Here is a 17,188-nt window from a genome sequence, read left to right on the forward strand (position 1 = left end):
TTATATAGGACGTAATATATTCATGTGTGTGCATATATGTGTACACATTTATATAGGTATTTTGTTAAAATGAGATTTTATTGTATCTACTAGTTGTTTAACTGCTTTGCTCCCACATAATATATTTTATTTCCCCTTACAATGAAGTTTTCTTTGACAACATGGTTTTATATAGTTGTACAATACTTCATTATACCATTAATGTACTTGACTGGTACTCTATTGTGGGATATTTTTGTGTTTAATAATTTTTGCTATTATATATAGGACAGCGATAAACATCCTATACATCTTCAATTATTTTCTTTGTGAACATCTCCATTTTTTTCCCCTTAGGATAAATTTCTAGACTTGGAATTTCAGGGTCAAATTGAATGAACATTTTGAAATTTGCTGTAACTTGGCCTCTAGAAGCATGTCAGTATGGAGCATTTACGGGTTACCAAGCACTGTGCTCGCGGCTGGAGAGTCAAAGCTATGCAAGGCATTCTCTGCTACTGAGGAGCTTGTGGTTTAGTATTTGCTTTAACTAAGGGCTAGGCCCTGCTCCCCCTTAAAACATCTCTTTGAATTTGCACTTCAAGATATGATTGAGAAGCTGAGGGGTCTGACCCTAACTTTATTTTTTGAATATGTCTATCACATGCAAAAACAACTTTCCTAGTTCTTGAAGCCAACTCAGAATTTCTGTATACAAAAATTGTCAGATTATAAAACATGTAGTAAACACAATGCTTCTGACTTTATCCCAAAATCACATCTTGAAGAAAAACTTCTTATTTATGAATTGAAAACTGTACTAACTTGGTCTAGAAGAGGTATCTGCTGTTTGTTCCTATAGATCAGTGGTTCTCAACCTTCTGGCCCTTTAAATACAGTTCCTCATGTTGTGACCCAACCATAAAATTATTTTCATTGCTACTTCATAAGTGTAATGTTGCTACTGTTATGAATCATAATGTAAATATGTGATATGCAGGATGGTCTTAGGCGACCCTTGTGAAAGGGTCGTTTGATCACCAAAGGGGTCACGACCCACAGGTTGAGAACCACCGCTATAGATGCTACACCCTGAAATCCTATGGAAAACTCTCCATTCTGCTTCTGCAGGATTAGGCGAATAGGATGTGAAATTTGTGTCTTTGCTCAGATATTTTCTGCTGCCTCACTTCATCACTGGCATCAGCGATTGCCTCTAAGTGCACTTCTTGTTTAGATCATATATATTTCTTAGCATTCTTGCAGTAATGGAAATTATGTAAGCCATGAACTTGAATTATATATGCCTTGGTAGATTGTGTTTTTACCACGAAAAATTGCAGGGATTTCTCACCCCGACTCAGTGATGTCAGTCTCTGCCATGTGATCAACTTTGGCCAATGAAATGTGAGCGTTAGTGACATTGGCTACTTCCAAACCGAAGCTGGTTCTGCCGTGTCTTTTCTGCCTCTGCCTCCAGACCATGCTCCTACAGCAGCCGCTGTTTCACCCCACGTCAGGAAGGAAAGATGACCCGAGCACCCCTCAATGGAAGTGAGCAATAAACCTCAGCTGAGGAAGCCACTAAGAACTTGGGGTCATTTGCTACCACAGCATAATGTAGCCTACGGTGACTGCGGTATATGCAAGAAGAAGATGTAGTGACTATGACATGATCCTTGCTCTGTCCTTCATTCAATTAATTAATGTAAATCTGAAGCATGTGGCTTTTAACTCAGAGTATTGGTACGCTGGACTGAGTAGAATTTTTAGACCATCTTTTTGGAGGGTGAGGAAGGGGAAATGCATTTTACATACCAGTCAATTAACTATCTTGTTAAAAGTACTGATATGCAAACTTCTCAGCTCTTATCTTCAGCATCAGGTGATTGCCTAAGTTTACTTTAAGCTAAAATGCAAGAATCAATTTCACTTCAATCAACTATCCATAAAAATTAAAATCTAGCCCTAGCTGGTTTGGCTCTGTGGATAGAGCATCGGCCTATGGACTGAAGGGTTCCAAGTTCGATTCCGGTCAAGGGCACATGCCCAGTTGTGGGCTCAATCCCCAGTGGGGGGCATGCAGGATTCTCTCTCATCATTGATGTTTCTCTCTCTCTCTCTCTCTCTCTCTCTCTCTCCCTCCCCCTTCTTCTCTGAAATCAATAAAAAATATTTTTTAAAAATTAAAACCTAGCAAGTCCCTCTCTGTGTCATGCCCACCCTGCCTATTTGCGAGTTTTATGTGAAGTCTTCTACAAATTCCTCAGGCTGGTTGTTCTTACTCTGCATTTCCATGCCACATAACCTTGCCTCTCACTTTAGTATTAAGCACTTTCCAGGCTTTTGTTCTTGCTTGTTTATTGCCTGTCTCCTCCATGAGGGTAGGGACATGTTTGTTTTGTTAACCACTTAGATTCCCAGCCCAGAGAACATTGTGGAAATGATGCTGATTTATAATTATAAGTTTACTAGAGGCCTGGTGCATAATATTCGTGCATGGGGGGGAGGTGTCCCTTAGCCTGGCCTGCACCCTCTTGCAATCTGGGACCCCTCAGGGGGTGTTCAACTGCCAGTTTAGGCTCAATTCCACAGGGATCCCTGGCTCCTAACCACTCGCCTGCCTGCCTGCCTGCCTGATCACCCCAACCCCTCTGCTTGATTGCCTCTAACCACTCACCTGCCTGCCTGATTGCCCCTAACCACTCACCTGCTTGCCTGATTGCCCCTAACTACTCACCTGCCTGCCTGATTGCCTCTAACTACTTGCCTGCTTGATCATCTCTAACCATTCGCCTGCTTCCCTGCTCACCCCTAACTACTCACCTGCCTGCTGATTGCCTCTAACTGCTTGCCCCTAACCACCTCTGCCTTGGCCCCTGCCGCGGCAGTTTGTCCAGAAGGATGTCCAGAATGACGTCTGGAAGGTTGTTCAGTTGTCTGGTCTAATTAGCATATTATACTTTTATTAAATAAGATACTTTACTGGGTGGACCATCCCTTGAGAGCAAGGACTATGTCTTATCCAACGCTTCATGCATATTAAAAATTCATTTTTACAACCATTCCTTCCTTCAACAAACATTTATTGAATAATTCATATGTATCAGACAATGTTCTCTGGGCTGGGAATCTAAGTGGTTAACAAAGCAAACATGTCCCTACCCTCATGGAGGAGACAGGCAATAAACAAGCAAGAACAAAAGCCTGGAAAGTGCTTAATACTATAAGAGAGAGGTGCAAGGTGAAGTAATCACAGATAATGGCAGGTTTGTGGGTACAAACCCACCCAGGGGTAGGAGGAAGGCTTCGGAAGGAGGTACATTTATGACTTGAAGACAAAGGAGCCACTTGCAGGAAAGGTACCTCAGCCGGAAGGAAAAGGGGAAACATGAAGTCTCCAGGGCTCAAAGAGCTTGGCTTGTTCCTTGTTTGAGGAATGCAAGAAAGTTATTGCGGAGAGACCCGAGGCGGACATGGAGAGGCAAGAGGTTACAGGACACAGCAAGGATTTGGAGTTCGTTCTAAGAGAAGTGGGAGGCTGCTGATGGATTTTAAGGAGAAGAATAACATGACCCTGCTTATGTTTTAGATTTTTCTTGTTCAGGTTATGGGTGGGTTTGCGGGGAAGCAAGGAAAGAGTGGAAGGCAGCTACTGAAACTGGCCGTGGGAAATGTGATTACAGCCAAGATCATGGTGGTACCGTGCAAGTGGAGAAAGAGGGTGGATTTTGGCTATATTTCAGACAAGAAATCAGGAGAGTTGCTAATAGCCTGAATTATGTGGGTGAGAGAAAGGGAGAAATCAAGGTGCGGTTCAGGTTTTTGGCTGAAGTAAATGTATAGTTGGAGGTGCTGTTAACTAAAATGGGTTTGACTGGGAAAGGAACAGTCTTAAGGCGGAGAGGAGGGAAGGATCTTATTTTGGATACCCCAAGGCTGAGTGCCCGTGAGACAGGTCAGAGGAGGAGATGTTGAATAGGCTTTAGGATACATGAGTCACAGCTGAGAGAACTGTGGGCTGAGATATAAACTTTGGAATTACCGGCACATAGATGGTATTCCAGGCCATGGGACCGAATGAGATCACCCGGGAGAAAGGCCCTGTAAGTGTTTACTGAGTGAATCCATGGGTGTCAAGAGAGGTAGAGGCTGTTGACTCCCTCGCTGAACAGGGTGAGGCCAGAGGAGACGCGGGCTTAGCAGTGGGGACGGAGGTGACTGCGCTGGGTTTGGATTTGTGAGTTGCCGGTGCCTGTCCTCCTTCCGATAGAGATTTCCAGCAGGTGCTCACGGATGTGTGGGAGCTTCCGGGGGAACTATAGCAGAAGAAAAGCGTGTGAGCGCCATCAGCCTCATGGGAGGTTGAGCGATGGGAATGGACAGGATGGCTGGGAAGGCCATGTAGAGCGAGGAGAGGATTACTGGTGGAAAGGCAGTGTCCAAAGTGGGTGGAGAAGAAGGGACCCTTCAACAAAGAATGCCGGGAGTTGGGGCAGAGGCGGAGTGATGTGTGGACCAAGGGTCGGAAAGAGTTCATTGTCAATAGTATCAATTGCTACAGAGAATGGGGATAAGGTCATTGATTTGGCGAATTAAAGCTGTCCTTGCAGAGGGCAGTCTCAGAGTCAGGATGGGAGCAACTTGGTGAACAGAGGCTGAAAGGCAGGCTCTGGAGAGGACGCCTTATTCTTCTAAGAGGCTTGATGAGACCCGGCAAAGATAATTCGAAGGGAAGGTGGTTTGAGAAGAGGTTGTGCAGAATGAAGGCGCAAAGAGGTCACTAACTCTACTGACTGAGAATGCCTACAGCAGGGAGAACATAGTCGCTGCATTACACACGGGTTCCTCCTGGGGAAAGGGCTGGCTTTGCTTAGGAAAACACTTCAGCAGGGTGTTTTGGATTCGAAAGATGAGACTCCAAGCATGATGTAGGAAGACACAGCAAAATAAGGAAATAACCGAACCACTCTGTGTAAGAAGTGAACGGGAATTTGGGGTCTGGGACAGGCAGAAAGAGAGAGGACAGAGGACAGTAAAAGAGAAAGGAGGGAATGGACATTTAAAAAAGGGGGTGACAACCTAATCAGGTAAGGTGGTGTGACATGTGTCCCTATTCGAAGCCTGCTGCATGCACAGTCTGAGAGCTGCAGTCCTGGGGGACAGAGGACTCAGGGGGGCATCCAATCATTGTGTGGAGTGGGAAGGGGAGAGCTATCTCATTAGATAATAAAGTGAGTCCCAAACTGAACAGATTCAGAGGCAGCCAGAAGCAGCCTCAACGCCTCCTCCGAGGGTCTATGGAAAGGATGTGTTTTCTTTGACAAGTGGGTTTGGGGATATGGGCTAATTTCACTTGAGTCTCAGAGGATAAGGCTGACTAATTAACATCAGAGTTTATGCATACTCTGGGCAAGATGAGGTGTACCAAAGACTTTAATAGCTGGCATCTTGCTTATTTTTCAGAATGACACTAAAAGGTAACTATTAGAGCCCTAGCCAGTTTGGCTCAGTGGATAGAGCGCCGGCCTACAGACCAAAGGGTCTGGGTTTGATTCCGGTCAAAGGGCATGTATGGTGGTGGCAGGCTCCTCCCCGACCCGGGCCCTGGTTGGGACATGTACAGGAGGCAACCAGTCAATGTGTTTCTCGCACACCGATGTTTCTTTCTATCTTTCCCTCTCTCTTCCACTCTCTCTAAAAATCAATAGAAAAATATCCTCCAGTGAAGATTAACAAAAACAAAGGTAACTATTAGAGTATTTTATAGCTCACATTTCCAGATGAGCTAAGTGTGACTCAGAGAGGCTGAGCGACCCATCCGTGATCACACAGCTTGCGTTAGTGACGGAAGGACTCAAACTCAGGACTTCCTGACTCTGAGGCTCTTTTTATTTCACCAAACTGACTGTGGACTGGGCTGAGGAGAGGAAGTAGAAAGACTTGAAATATTAATAGATTGAATGAGAGGAGGAGGAGGAAGAGGTGGAGGAGGAGGAAGAGGTGGAGGAGGAGGGGGGGGGAGACAGGATACAGGAGGAGGAGGAGGTATTTGATGAAGCAAGGTGATTTCTCTATCCCTTCTCCACCCCTGCCTTCCTTCCATCTGCTCCGGAGATTCTGAGCCTGGCACCAGGCTTCTGGGCAAAAAATGAGAGCAATTAGAGGGCTCTCCTCCCCTGTTTAATTTTACATGCCTGGCCCCTTTATGGAGCAGTTACTCTCTATTTGGCTGAGCAGATATGAGCAATGTTAATTCAGTAATTGGGCCTGCCACCCTGGGTGCTTGATAAGCATTAGGTACCAAACAGCGTTATTCCAGCTGAAATAGCCGCTCCTTCCAGCGACTGGAGCCCATGTGCAGGCCCTGAGGCCTGTACATGCTTCAAATCAGCTTAAACTGCACACTTAGTGTTTCACAGCGGGGGCCCGGCTCCCTCAGCACTTGGCTTTTGCAAGGATTGCTCTGGTTATGCTCCGGCTTATTTATGCTAAATGATGATTCCCCTGTGCCCACATGTGAAAGCAGGCCTCGATTCATAACTCTCCTGCTTCTGGGTCTGCCCTACAGCATCCAGGCCCTCAGGGGTCATTGGCGCCATGTCTGCATGGTTTGTGAGTGTCTGGGAAATGGCAGCACGGTGTGCGGGGTAGAGTCTGGGCTGGGAGTTGAAAAACCTGGCGGGAGGTCCAGAGTCCACTAAAGAGCTACGCACGGGGCCTCTGCGTCCCTAGACCTCAGCTTTTTCACAGGCCGAGGGAGAAGTTCGGGCTGGATCAGGGAAAACAAACACACTGCCTGCCCCTCGAGCTGTGGCAGACATGCCCCGCGATCTCCTGCCTCCCCTGGCAGTGCCCTAGGCACCCGATTAGTAGTGGATTTAACATTACGAGTCAACGTCATTTCTTCCCACGCAGAGAAGAAAGACCCACCCTGATGAGTGGGATTGTTCCGGCCTCAAGGAGAGGCTGCCTCACACCTGTCCCGGATGCATAGGAATCTGTCTTGATCTTCGTTTCATCCAGGATTCTATCATCTTCTTCCATAGCCTTTATGGGCATTTACAGGCCGTCCTGTTGGAAATCTCTTTGGGTTTAATCTGCGAGCTCTCCTGTTAAAAGGTTAGCCTGTGTCCCCATTCTTTGGTGGAATAGAATATTAGATTTTATAATCTGAGATAGGGAATGACCTGGGAGATCACCAACTAATGGCTATTAACAAGAGGCAATATTTATTGAGGGCTGATTACGTGCCCATTGCTGTATTTGGGGCCTTACATGCCTGAGCTCCTTTAATATGCAAAACGGATACAGCGACCTCAAGTCACCAGCAGCCTGAGAGTTGATTTACCTAATGGACTCTTGTTACTCCCCTCGGTGGGCAACCTCCCACAATGTGTCTACCCGCTGCTCTGCACCTGAGCTGCCGAGAACTCTAAGGGGAAACCCCGTATCCAAGGACACCCTGAGCTCAGCAGCACAGCTGGCCCATTGTTTTGTCACTCACTCTTCCCTCCCCACTGCTCACCCCTTCTTTCTTCTCCCTTCATTCTCTAAGCAGATGTGTTCATCCATCACTTCATTTAAAAAATTCGAAAGTTGAAGTGACGTCTCTTCATCACCATTTAGACCCCCACACCTCTCCCCTGATTCATCCCCCCCATCAGGAAGGATCTTTCTTCCTGCTCACAGCTCACTCCACAACACACCTTGATCTCATCCTCTTCCATCAACCCTGGGCCTCATTTCCTTGTTGTTCTTTCTCTCTCCTCCATCGCCAACTTCTTTCTACTTGTTCCTTTTTGTCATTCTATAAAGAGACAGATTTCTGGCCGAAACCGGTTTGGCTCAGTGGATGGAGCGTAAGCCTGCAGACTGAAAGGTCCCAGGTTCGATTCCGGTCAAGGGCATGTTCCTGGGTTGCGAGCACATCCCCAGTGGGAGATGTGCAGGAGGCAGCTGATCGATGTTTCTCTCTCATCGATGTTTCTAACTCTCTATCTCTCTCCCTTCCTCTCTGTAAAAAAAAAAAAAAAAAAAAAAAAAAAAAAAAAAATCAATAAAATATATTTAAAAAAAAAAAAAGACAGATTTCTGAAATTCTGAACAGCAATTCCTTGATCCTGGGCCCTTTGTATTTTTATTTTGCAGTCTAGACAGTTGCTTAGAAGATGAGCTACCCTGCCCATTCTCAAGACTCCCATTCACTCCATTCACTGAAACCTGGTTACTTCCCTCCCTGCCCCTGCCCCATGACCTGACTGAACTGTTCTGTCAAAGGTCACTTATTAAACCAGGGGACACTTTTCAGTCCTTTTCCTGGACTTCTCTGTATCATTAGACGTAACCACCACTCCCTCCCTCCTTCTTGAAATTCTCTGCTCCTTTTTATGGTTCTATTTTTTTTCCTAAATGTTCCTCCTAATTCCTGGATTCCCCTCCCCACATAGACAACTTTCCAGCTTCTCTTGTCTGCCTGCCCTTTAAATGTAGGTGCTGGGTAGTCCTCCTCTCTTCCCACACAGCTGCCCTCCCTAGAAAACCTCATCACCTCCCATGGATTTAACTGCCAGCTTTGTGTGGCTGGCTCTCAGCTCTACCGTCTCAGCTCGGCTTTCAGTTCTCTCAGCCAGGTGACGTCTATTCATCCAGGCGACTTCTACTCATCCAGGTGACCTCTGTGCATCAGTTTGCAAGTCCCACAGCACTTCAGATGCTCCGTTTCCCTTTACCTTTAGGCCCCCTAACCTCCCTGTCTCCAGCATTTTCTATACAGCTTAATGGTGCTTCCACATACTCTGCCCATGTATTGGGGGATCTTCGTTCCTTCTTCTCATGTACCCTTCGCTTTCAAAAAGCCACTGATATTGTTCAAGTTTTTATCTCAAACGTTTCTCAAAGGTGACCCTTCCTTCTTGTCCCCAACCCCATTAGACACTCATATTCTCTCACCTGGAACTTGCAACCTCCTAATTAGTCACTTTACCTCCAGCTTTACTACCCTCAAGTCCCTTTCTAAATCCCAGGAATCCAGTCTGGCCTTTAAAACACAAATCTGACTATGTCCCTTTCCTGCTTAAAATCCTTCCACAAACAGCATTGCTTAGAGGATACAGAACAATTGCCCTGCTGTTTGGTAGAAGAGCACAGAGGCGAAGAGTGTGGACACTGGAGCCCCACTACATTCCAACTTCATCACCTCGTACTTTGGGAAAATTTCTTAATCTAAGTGTGGCTAAGTTATATTTTGTGTAAAGTGGAGAGAATTTAGATTTATTTGAAGATTAAATGCAATAATACATACAATGTGCTTTAGATCATGTCAGTTATTTATGGTTTATGGTAGTAGTGCCATTACTACTTCTACTATTGTTATTATTACATCTTTGTTCATGCAGTGACTTCTCTAGAATACCATCCCTCTATCCTCCATTCCCCTACCCATCCTCTATTCCTATCCGCTCTCTCTGTCACCACACACACACACACACACACACACACACACACACCACGAAATCAATGAACTCAGAGCTTAGCCCTCACCAACTCCCAGCTGTCACCAAGCCTGTTCACACCTGACCCTGGCTAAGATGGCCCCTTTGTGCATTCTCATCACCACCTGTGCCACACTGCACTGTAGCCTGTCTTCCTATAATCAACTCATCCGGTTAGTTATGTCCCCCATTAAACTGGGAGTAACTGGAGGAGAGAGACTAGCACAATTCCTGGTGTTGGAATTGCTGGTTGTTAACCAAAAGAATAAATGAGTGCGTTGTGAAATGTGTCTATACCTCCTCAATACCGAGAAAACTCATTCCTTTTTGTACATTTACTCTTGATGTAGGACCCTGTCTTCATCGCTGTCCCCCAGGCCTCAACTCTGGTTGACCCATTGCGAATGGCTCTCTTGGCACAACTGGAGGATTAAGAGTGGTAGCAGGATACCCTTCTTTCTCTGAAACCCTGGGGTCCCCTATAGCCTTTGTGAGCAAATCCCCAAGTTTTCCCATGAATGAGGCATCCTGTTAACTCTGAGTATACGTTGGATACTAATGGGTTCACTACTATTCCACAGAACAACAGGCTCAGGGGTGGAGGAAAAACACAAATGGCCCTTTGAAATGTTTTATAATTTTCTATGAATCATTCAAAAATATTAACCTATCCCTGTCACCCCAGCCAACCTTCTCTCTTCATTAAATGTACGAGGCAGGCATCCAAATAAGAACTGGTCTTTGGTTTTACAAGAAAAGGGTAGAGTCAGAGCTGAGAGGAGCTAATCGCTTTTGATTAGTTCGTTTCAGACTTCACTGAGTTTTGTTGGGTCTATATTATCTGAATCTTTATTAGGGAAGCTGGAGTTGGCAGCAACCTCAGGAGCAGTAACATTTGTGTGAGTGCATTTAAGCAGCATAGCCCTGTGTGCATGCAGGTGTGCTCATGGGTGCCGTGCACGTGTGTGGTCCACTGTGCCTCTGGGTGGGGAATGTGGCATAGGCGCGTGACGTGCCTGTGTGGGAAAGAGAGATGAAGGTTTCCGAGGTGCAGCGCCAGTCCCTACTCTCTCCTCTAGCCCAAGCCCCTGAGAGGCTTGCCTGCCTGGAGGTAATTTTATTTAATCTTGGCAATCTTCCGGGATAGACTTAAGTAAACAAGGATCAAGCCACTCACAACCTTAATTAGGCTACACATAAATAATGGATTGCTGGATTAGCCGAGAACATACAGGAGGGATGTGAGAGCAATAAAACCAGCTTTCCTTAAGTGGTCCCTTCCTTCGAGGAGCTCCAGTTTCTCTAAGCAGATGTCTGTGTCAGGGGCCGTGGAGACATTTCAGCCGTCCAATTCTCATTCATTTATTCATCTGTTTATTCATTTATTTATTCATCTCACAAATTCTTACTAACCCCTTCTGAAAACAAGACGTGGTGCTAGATGCTGTAGGGGAAGGCAATGGTGAAAGCAACAAGAATTCTTTCTCACTGCTCACAGGTACAAGACGGGCTTGTAACGATGAGTGAAAATCGACGGAAGGGTTTCCTGATAGGGCATAGTGGCAGACGGTCTCTCCCAAGGACGATCACACACAACCTCCCATTCCACATGCTCTTCTTGCACAGTGACCTTGACATTCCTCCCATCCAGTGGTGGAGTCTATGACCCTGACAGCCTATTGAACGTGGGCAGAACTTTGTGGCTGCCTTCACCAGCAATGGAAGTGATGCTCTGTGACTTCCAAGGCCATGTAAAAGGCCGTGCACATGCTCCTTCAGCATGCTTACCCTTGAAGCTTCGTCGCCATATTGTGAGGAAGCCCAAACCAAACCAAGCCACAGGCTTCATGCCACAGTTCAGCTGAGGTCCAGACGGACAGCCAGTGTTAACCATTAGACATGGGAGGAGAGGTACCTCCAGGTGAGTCCTGCTCCCGTTATGGAGTCACTCCAGTCTTTCCCAGCTGGGGCCCAGACATTGCCACCCACACACGCCATCCCTGCTCTGCCCTTCTACGTTCCTAACTCACAGAATCTGTGAGCGTAATCAAAATGGTTGTTTGAAGTTGCTAAGTTACGGGATCATTTGTCACCCAGCAACAGTGACTGCAAGAAGTTCTGTGGGAGAAAACTTGATGTCTGGGAATTTTGTTTCTCCTACTCAAGTTTCAACAGTTACCAAGTCCAATCAAGTCTCTATTAAAAAAATATCATCTCCTTTATATCTGTTCTCTCCTCTTCATCTCTATCAGTGTTGCTCCTCTTAGCAATGCTAACTCTTATTGGTCTTCCTCCTCTGGCCTCATTCTTCCCACCGCCTCCTTTCAAATGCTCACACCTGAGCGTTACATGCCTGGCCCTCACATCATCCCTCTGAGCTGGCAGTAGAACTCCACAAGGGATTTGGCTGTGTGTTAGGGTAAGAGAAGCCATAAGATAAACATGGTCCATCTTCATTTTACTCACTAGAAAGGGATTGTAAATACTGTTTGTATTAAAAGAAACAGATAAATTAAAACAGAGAACCAAAATTGGCAAGAATTTTGAAGATAAAACCAAGACTCTGAGGGCTTTTCTATTGCAGCAAGAACTTCCTAAAACTACTAGTGTGTGGTTTTCCTTGCTGTCCCCGCTGTGTGCTGTGTGCTGTGTGCTGTGTGCTGTGTGCTGTGTGCCTGTGGGAGAAGCTGAAAGGAGCTGCCTTTAAGTTTGCCACAGCAATGGCCATGCCCAGGGCACACGCACAGGTGCTCCCTGGAGGAAGGAGAGAAGCTTGCAAGGGCCCATTTAAGAAGAATATCGCTCTAGTTAGGCAAGGGATTCTTTGCTGTAGTCCCGAGCCGGCCATGTTTTGGTGCTTATGGCTCCTACCTCTGGAGAGACTCGGCTCATGTCCCTTCCTCATCATTCTTCAGTATGCATTTCGAATGTCTCCTGAGACTTCTCCCGACACCCTGTGGAATTAGCTGCCCCTTTCTGGGCTCCCGCAGCACTCCTTGCACCTAACATTCAACACGTGGGATCACGCTGTGCTGTGTCCGTGACCGTCTTAGCCACTAGACTTTGAGTGTCTCAGAGACAATGATAGTGTCTTCCTTCAAACAAAACTCCACCCCTTGCTTCCCACCTGACATCGTCTCTCTTAAACGAATGGATCTCAATGATCATTGGCTGAAACAAGCTACTCCTTTTACGTTTCCTTGTATATATTTTAAGAAATAGCACCAACAAGGCCGGCCCTCAGGCCTGGCCTCCCCATTTCGCCTCATCTTGATGGGCTTACAGATTCTCAAGAGAGGTAGTCCCTCATCGGCTCTGGAACTCATTTTTTCCCTGGTCGGGGCATTCTTCGGGTGCAGCCCCGCCCTTCGCCCTGTGACGTAGGAGAGGAGGACTGTGGGATGGTGCATAGCCGGTTGCTCTCCTTATCGAGTGAGAAGCAGCCCCTGTCTCTCCAAGTCACACAGTGGGCCATGTGTGCAGGGCCAGTGTGAGTAGATGGAAAAGATACTGTCCCCGGGTCCCTCTCAGCCACAAAGGAGCCCTCCCATCATCGGTCCTAATTCTAGAGATTTATTCCTTGACACTGAGGGTTTTAGCCTGTAAGTGTCCCCTGTTAAAATACAGACACTGCTGGGAGGGGAAAGAACTCCAGTTTTTTTTTAAACTGCCGCCTTGGCAAAGCTTCAATGATAGCTGGGCTGAGAGCAGCTGCCTTAAAGAATTGGGACAAAAGGGAGGAGCGATTCTGTTGAAAAGAAAGAAAGAAATATGTTCACCAAATCGTGTCTGTGCATCAGAAAACCTCTGCTTGCCCTGTCGGTGTCCAGGCTGGCGGCTCCGCAGCGCAGTGGGTGAATCCCAGGGCTTCGAGCAAGGCCTGGAAATGGAGCTTCTGCTCAAAGGGATCGGGGTGGGGGTGGAGGTTCGCTTCTCTTGTATAGCATCCTCTTTTTCCTGGAAGATGAGGCTTCCCTCACTTAGGGTTTCAGATCTGAGAAGTCATGAAAAGGAAGTTAAAAAGATGTCTTTGTCGTGTAGGAAATAAGATCTTTTTGTATAATTTCAAACATTGGCAAATACCATCTCTCAGCTCCGTGGGGGGGAGGGGGCAGAGAAAAACAACTGGCAGAGGGAGTAGAGGGCTGCATTCATGGGGGATGGCTTTCCACTCCGGCTGCTCATCCTGTTCGTTGTAAAGTTGCTTTAATATCTGTCTGTTTAGCGAAGAGAAGCCCCACACACATTGGAACTCTTGGAACCAGATGGCACCTTGGAGATCAACTGGTCTCACCCTCACTCAGAGGGGTGAAGCGAGGCACCCAGATCCACGCAGTTCCCGGCCCGGAGCGCACGGCACCCGCCCGCCCCGCCCAGCTCTCTCTCCTGGTTCCACTGCAGAGGTGCTGGCTCACCTGTCTCCCCTCTGTTGGGGCTGAGACACAGATGCCTCCACTGCTCTCGGTGGCTTTAATGCTACAAGGGGAGTCATGCCGTGCTGGGCCGGGGACACAAAGAGGCGGAAGCTCCGAAGCCACTTTCACGTTACAGGCCCGGGAATTAGGGCCCTGCCTACCCTGAACCTCTGTTTCTGGGGATTGGCAAAGAGCCATCTGTAGGCACTTTCTGGGGCAGCAGAACAGGTTCTGGGCACAGCAAGCCTTGGGAGGCAGCTCCCCACTCATGGGCACCCCTGCCTTTAGGGCAGAGATCTTGGGGGGGAGTCTCTGTCCCTGGCTCACCACCGCCTCCCATCAAGTCTGCTGCTCTGCCCACAATGGCTTCGGTGAGGAGCTCCCCCCCGCCCCTCGCTGTGATTCAGAGCCTGGGCTGAGTTACCTATAATTCTTTCCATGGTGGCAGTTCACCCTGGTTCAGCAGCCACACGGTCGCGATCGATCGGTGGGTGTCCCTCTCCTAATGATGCGAGCTGTGAGAAGCTGAGCTGTTTACACAAGGTCACTTTATTAACAGGGAAATCGCTCTTATGATAAATGAGCCTGCGGATGCTGCTGTTCTCTCTCTCTCCCTCTCTCCTCCAAGAGCTTTTCGGAGCCACGGCTCATGCCTGCATCCTTAGCTGCTCCACCCCTTTGGCTAGGAGACTCGGTCCTCCCTTTAAGCCCAAACAATTAAAGCCAATGTCCCAGAAAAGAGGAGGGAGATAATGAGCCTCTTCACACAGCTTCCCCGGGAACCACATTCTTTGTTTTTAAATCCTCACCCAAGTATATGCCCATTGTTTATAGAGAGAGAGGAAGGGGGTGAGAGAGAGAGAGAAAGAGAGAGATCAATGTGAGAGAGAAACATTGATCAGCTGCCTCCTGCACACGCCCTGACTGGGCATCCAACCTGCAACCCAGGTGTGTACCCTGACTGGGAATCAAACCCACAACCTTTTGGTGCATGGGACAATGCTCCAACCAACTGAGCCACCAGCCAGGGTGAGAGCTGCACCCTCTTTGTGGACAGGATTTCAGATCAATGATGGTCATTTCTTAGACTTGCATAGCTCTTCACAGTTTCCAAAGAATGTTTACCTACTCTTTACAGCAGACCATTTTGCTGGTTCTTTCTGAGTGAGTATTATTGTTTTTTATTCCCATTTTAGGGATGAGAAAACTGGAACTTAAATACCAGGTCAAAATAAAGGCCTGTTGAATCCTTTGACTTAAAATCTGAAAGCATGAAATTTAGAGCCAGGAAAGTTTAGTTTAAATCTTGGCTGCCCATGTTCTAACCAAGTAACCTTGGAAAGTTGTTTTTGTTTTGTTTTTAATAATAGACTTTATTTTTGATCAGTTTTAGGTTACAAAAAAAGTTAAGCAGAAAGTAGAGAGCTCCTATACACCCACCCCACCCCCGCATGCGCACACCCACAGCTTCCCCGTTAATGACATCTTGCACTACTGTGTACACTTATTACAACTGATGAACCAATATCGGTACATTATTACTGACTAAAGTTCACAGTTTACAATGTGGTCCCCTCCTTGTGTGGTACAGCGTGTGGGTTTGACAAATGCAAAATGCTCTGTCCCCACCATACAGAACAGCTGCCCTGAATGTGCCCTGCGCTTCACCCGTTTACCCCCTCCTTCTCCAGCCATGGCAGCCCCCGGTCACTGTATGTCTCTGCAGTCTTGCCTTTTTCAGAACACCGTGTGGTTGGAAGGATGAAGAATGTACCCTCTCCGGATTGGTCCTTCCACTTCGCAATATGCACTCAGCCTCCTTGTCTGTGCCGGCCTGGTAGCTCATTTTTAACTAATACATAGAGAGAATCAAACCAGAGCCTGACCACCAGTGCCGGCCCCTCACTGTGGTCGTTCTTGTTTCCCCTGCTACTGTCATGGTTACCGACTCGAGGGCTGCTGTTGTGGCTGCTGCGGAGGCTTGTTTAGGACTGAGATGGAGGGTGCACACTGAAGGGAGAGGACGAACCAGGGTTCTGAGCTCCAGCTCTGGGGCCAACACTGACTATGTCAGCCCAGATCACTTTAGCTCTGTGGGTCTCCATGTAGTGACCTGAGAAAGTGATGCACAAGTGCCTTTCAAAAGACTGTTGGGAAGACGATATATATATACTAGAGGCCTGGTGCACAAAAATTCGTGCACTTGGGGGGGAGCGGAGGTCCCTCAGCCCAGCCTGTGCCCTCTCAAAGTCTGGAACCCCTCAGAGGATGACCACCTGCTGGCTTAGGCCTGCTCCCCAGGGGATTGGGACTAAGATGGCAATCAGACATCCCTCTGGCAGCCCAGCAGCCCTCGGGGCATATCCACTTGCCAGCAGGGAACAGGCCTAAACTGCAGCCCCACCACCACCGCTGTACTGGCAGCCATCAACCTGGCTTGTGGCTGAGCAGAGCTCCTCCCATGTGAGAGCACCCTTACCACCAGAGGGCAGCTCCTGCATTGAGCGTCTGCCCCCTGGTGGTCAGTGTGTGTCATAGTGACCAGTCATTCCCAGTCTTTCTGCTGTTAGGGTCAGTTTGCATGTTACCCTTTTACTATATAGGATAGAGGCCTGGTGCATGTGTGGGGGCCGGCTGGTTTGCCCTGAAGGGTGTCCCGGCCAGCCTGGATGAGGGGACGATGGCTATTTGCAGCTGGTCACACACCCTTCAGGGTGGAGGTCCCCACTGGGGTGCCTGGCCAGTCTGGGTGAGGGGCTGAGGGCCGTTTTCAGTCTGATGGGTGACTGAAGCTCCCAACCTCTCCCTTTTTTCTTTTTTCTTTTTTTATTCTGGGATTTATTTACCTTCTATGGCTGTCACTGGAGCTAAGAGCCAGCTTTAGCTCTGAGGCTCGGCTCCAGCTGTGAGACCTTGGCTGCTGAAAGCAGGTATCTGGGCTTTGTTTAGCTTCTATAATTGAAACACTGTTGCAACTCCAGCTCTGAGGCCTGACTGGCTGAAAGCAGGTTTCTGGGGTTTGTTTGTGTTCTATAATTGCAACATTGTTTCTTAGAGTGCAGCTCAGAGGCTGGCAGCGGCAGGCAGGGAACCTTGGCTTTCTCCATTGCTGGGGCAACCAAGCCTCCTGTTCACTTCAGCTGCCTGGCTGCTGGCCACCATCTTGGTTGGCAGTTAATTTGCATATCTCGCTGATTAGCCAATGGGAAGGGTAGCGAAGTTACAGTTAATTACCATGTTTCTCTATTATTATCTATTATTAGATAGGATGTGTGTAATACACACACATAGTAAGCACGC

Source organism: Myotis daubentonii, chromosome 9, assembly GCF_963259705.1.
Source record: "Myotis daubentonii chromosome 9, mMyoDau2.1, whole genome shotgun sequence".
In the NCBI taxonomy this organism is placed as follows: domain Eukaryota; kingdom Metazoa; phylum Chordata; class Mammalia; order Chiroptera; family Vespertilionidae; genus Myotis; species Myotis daubentonii.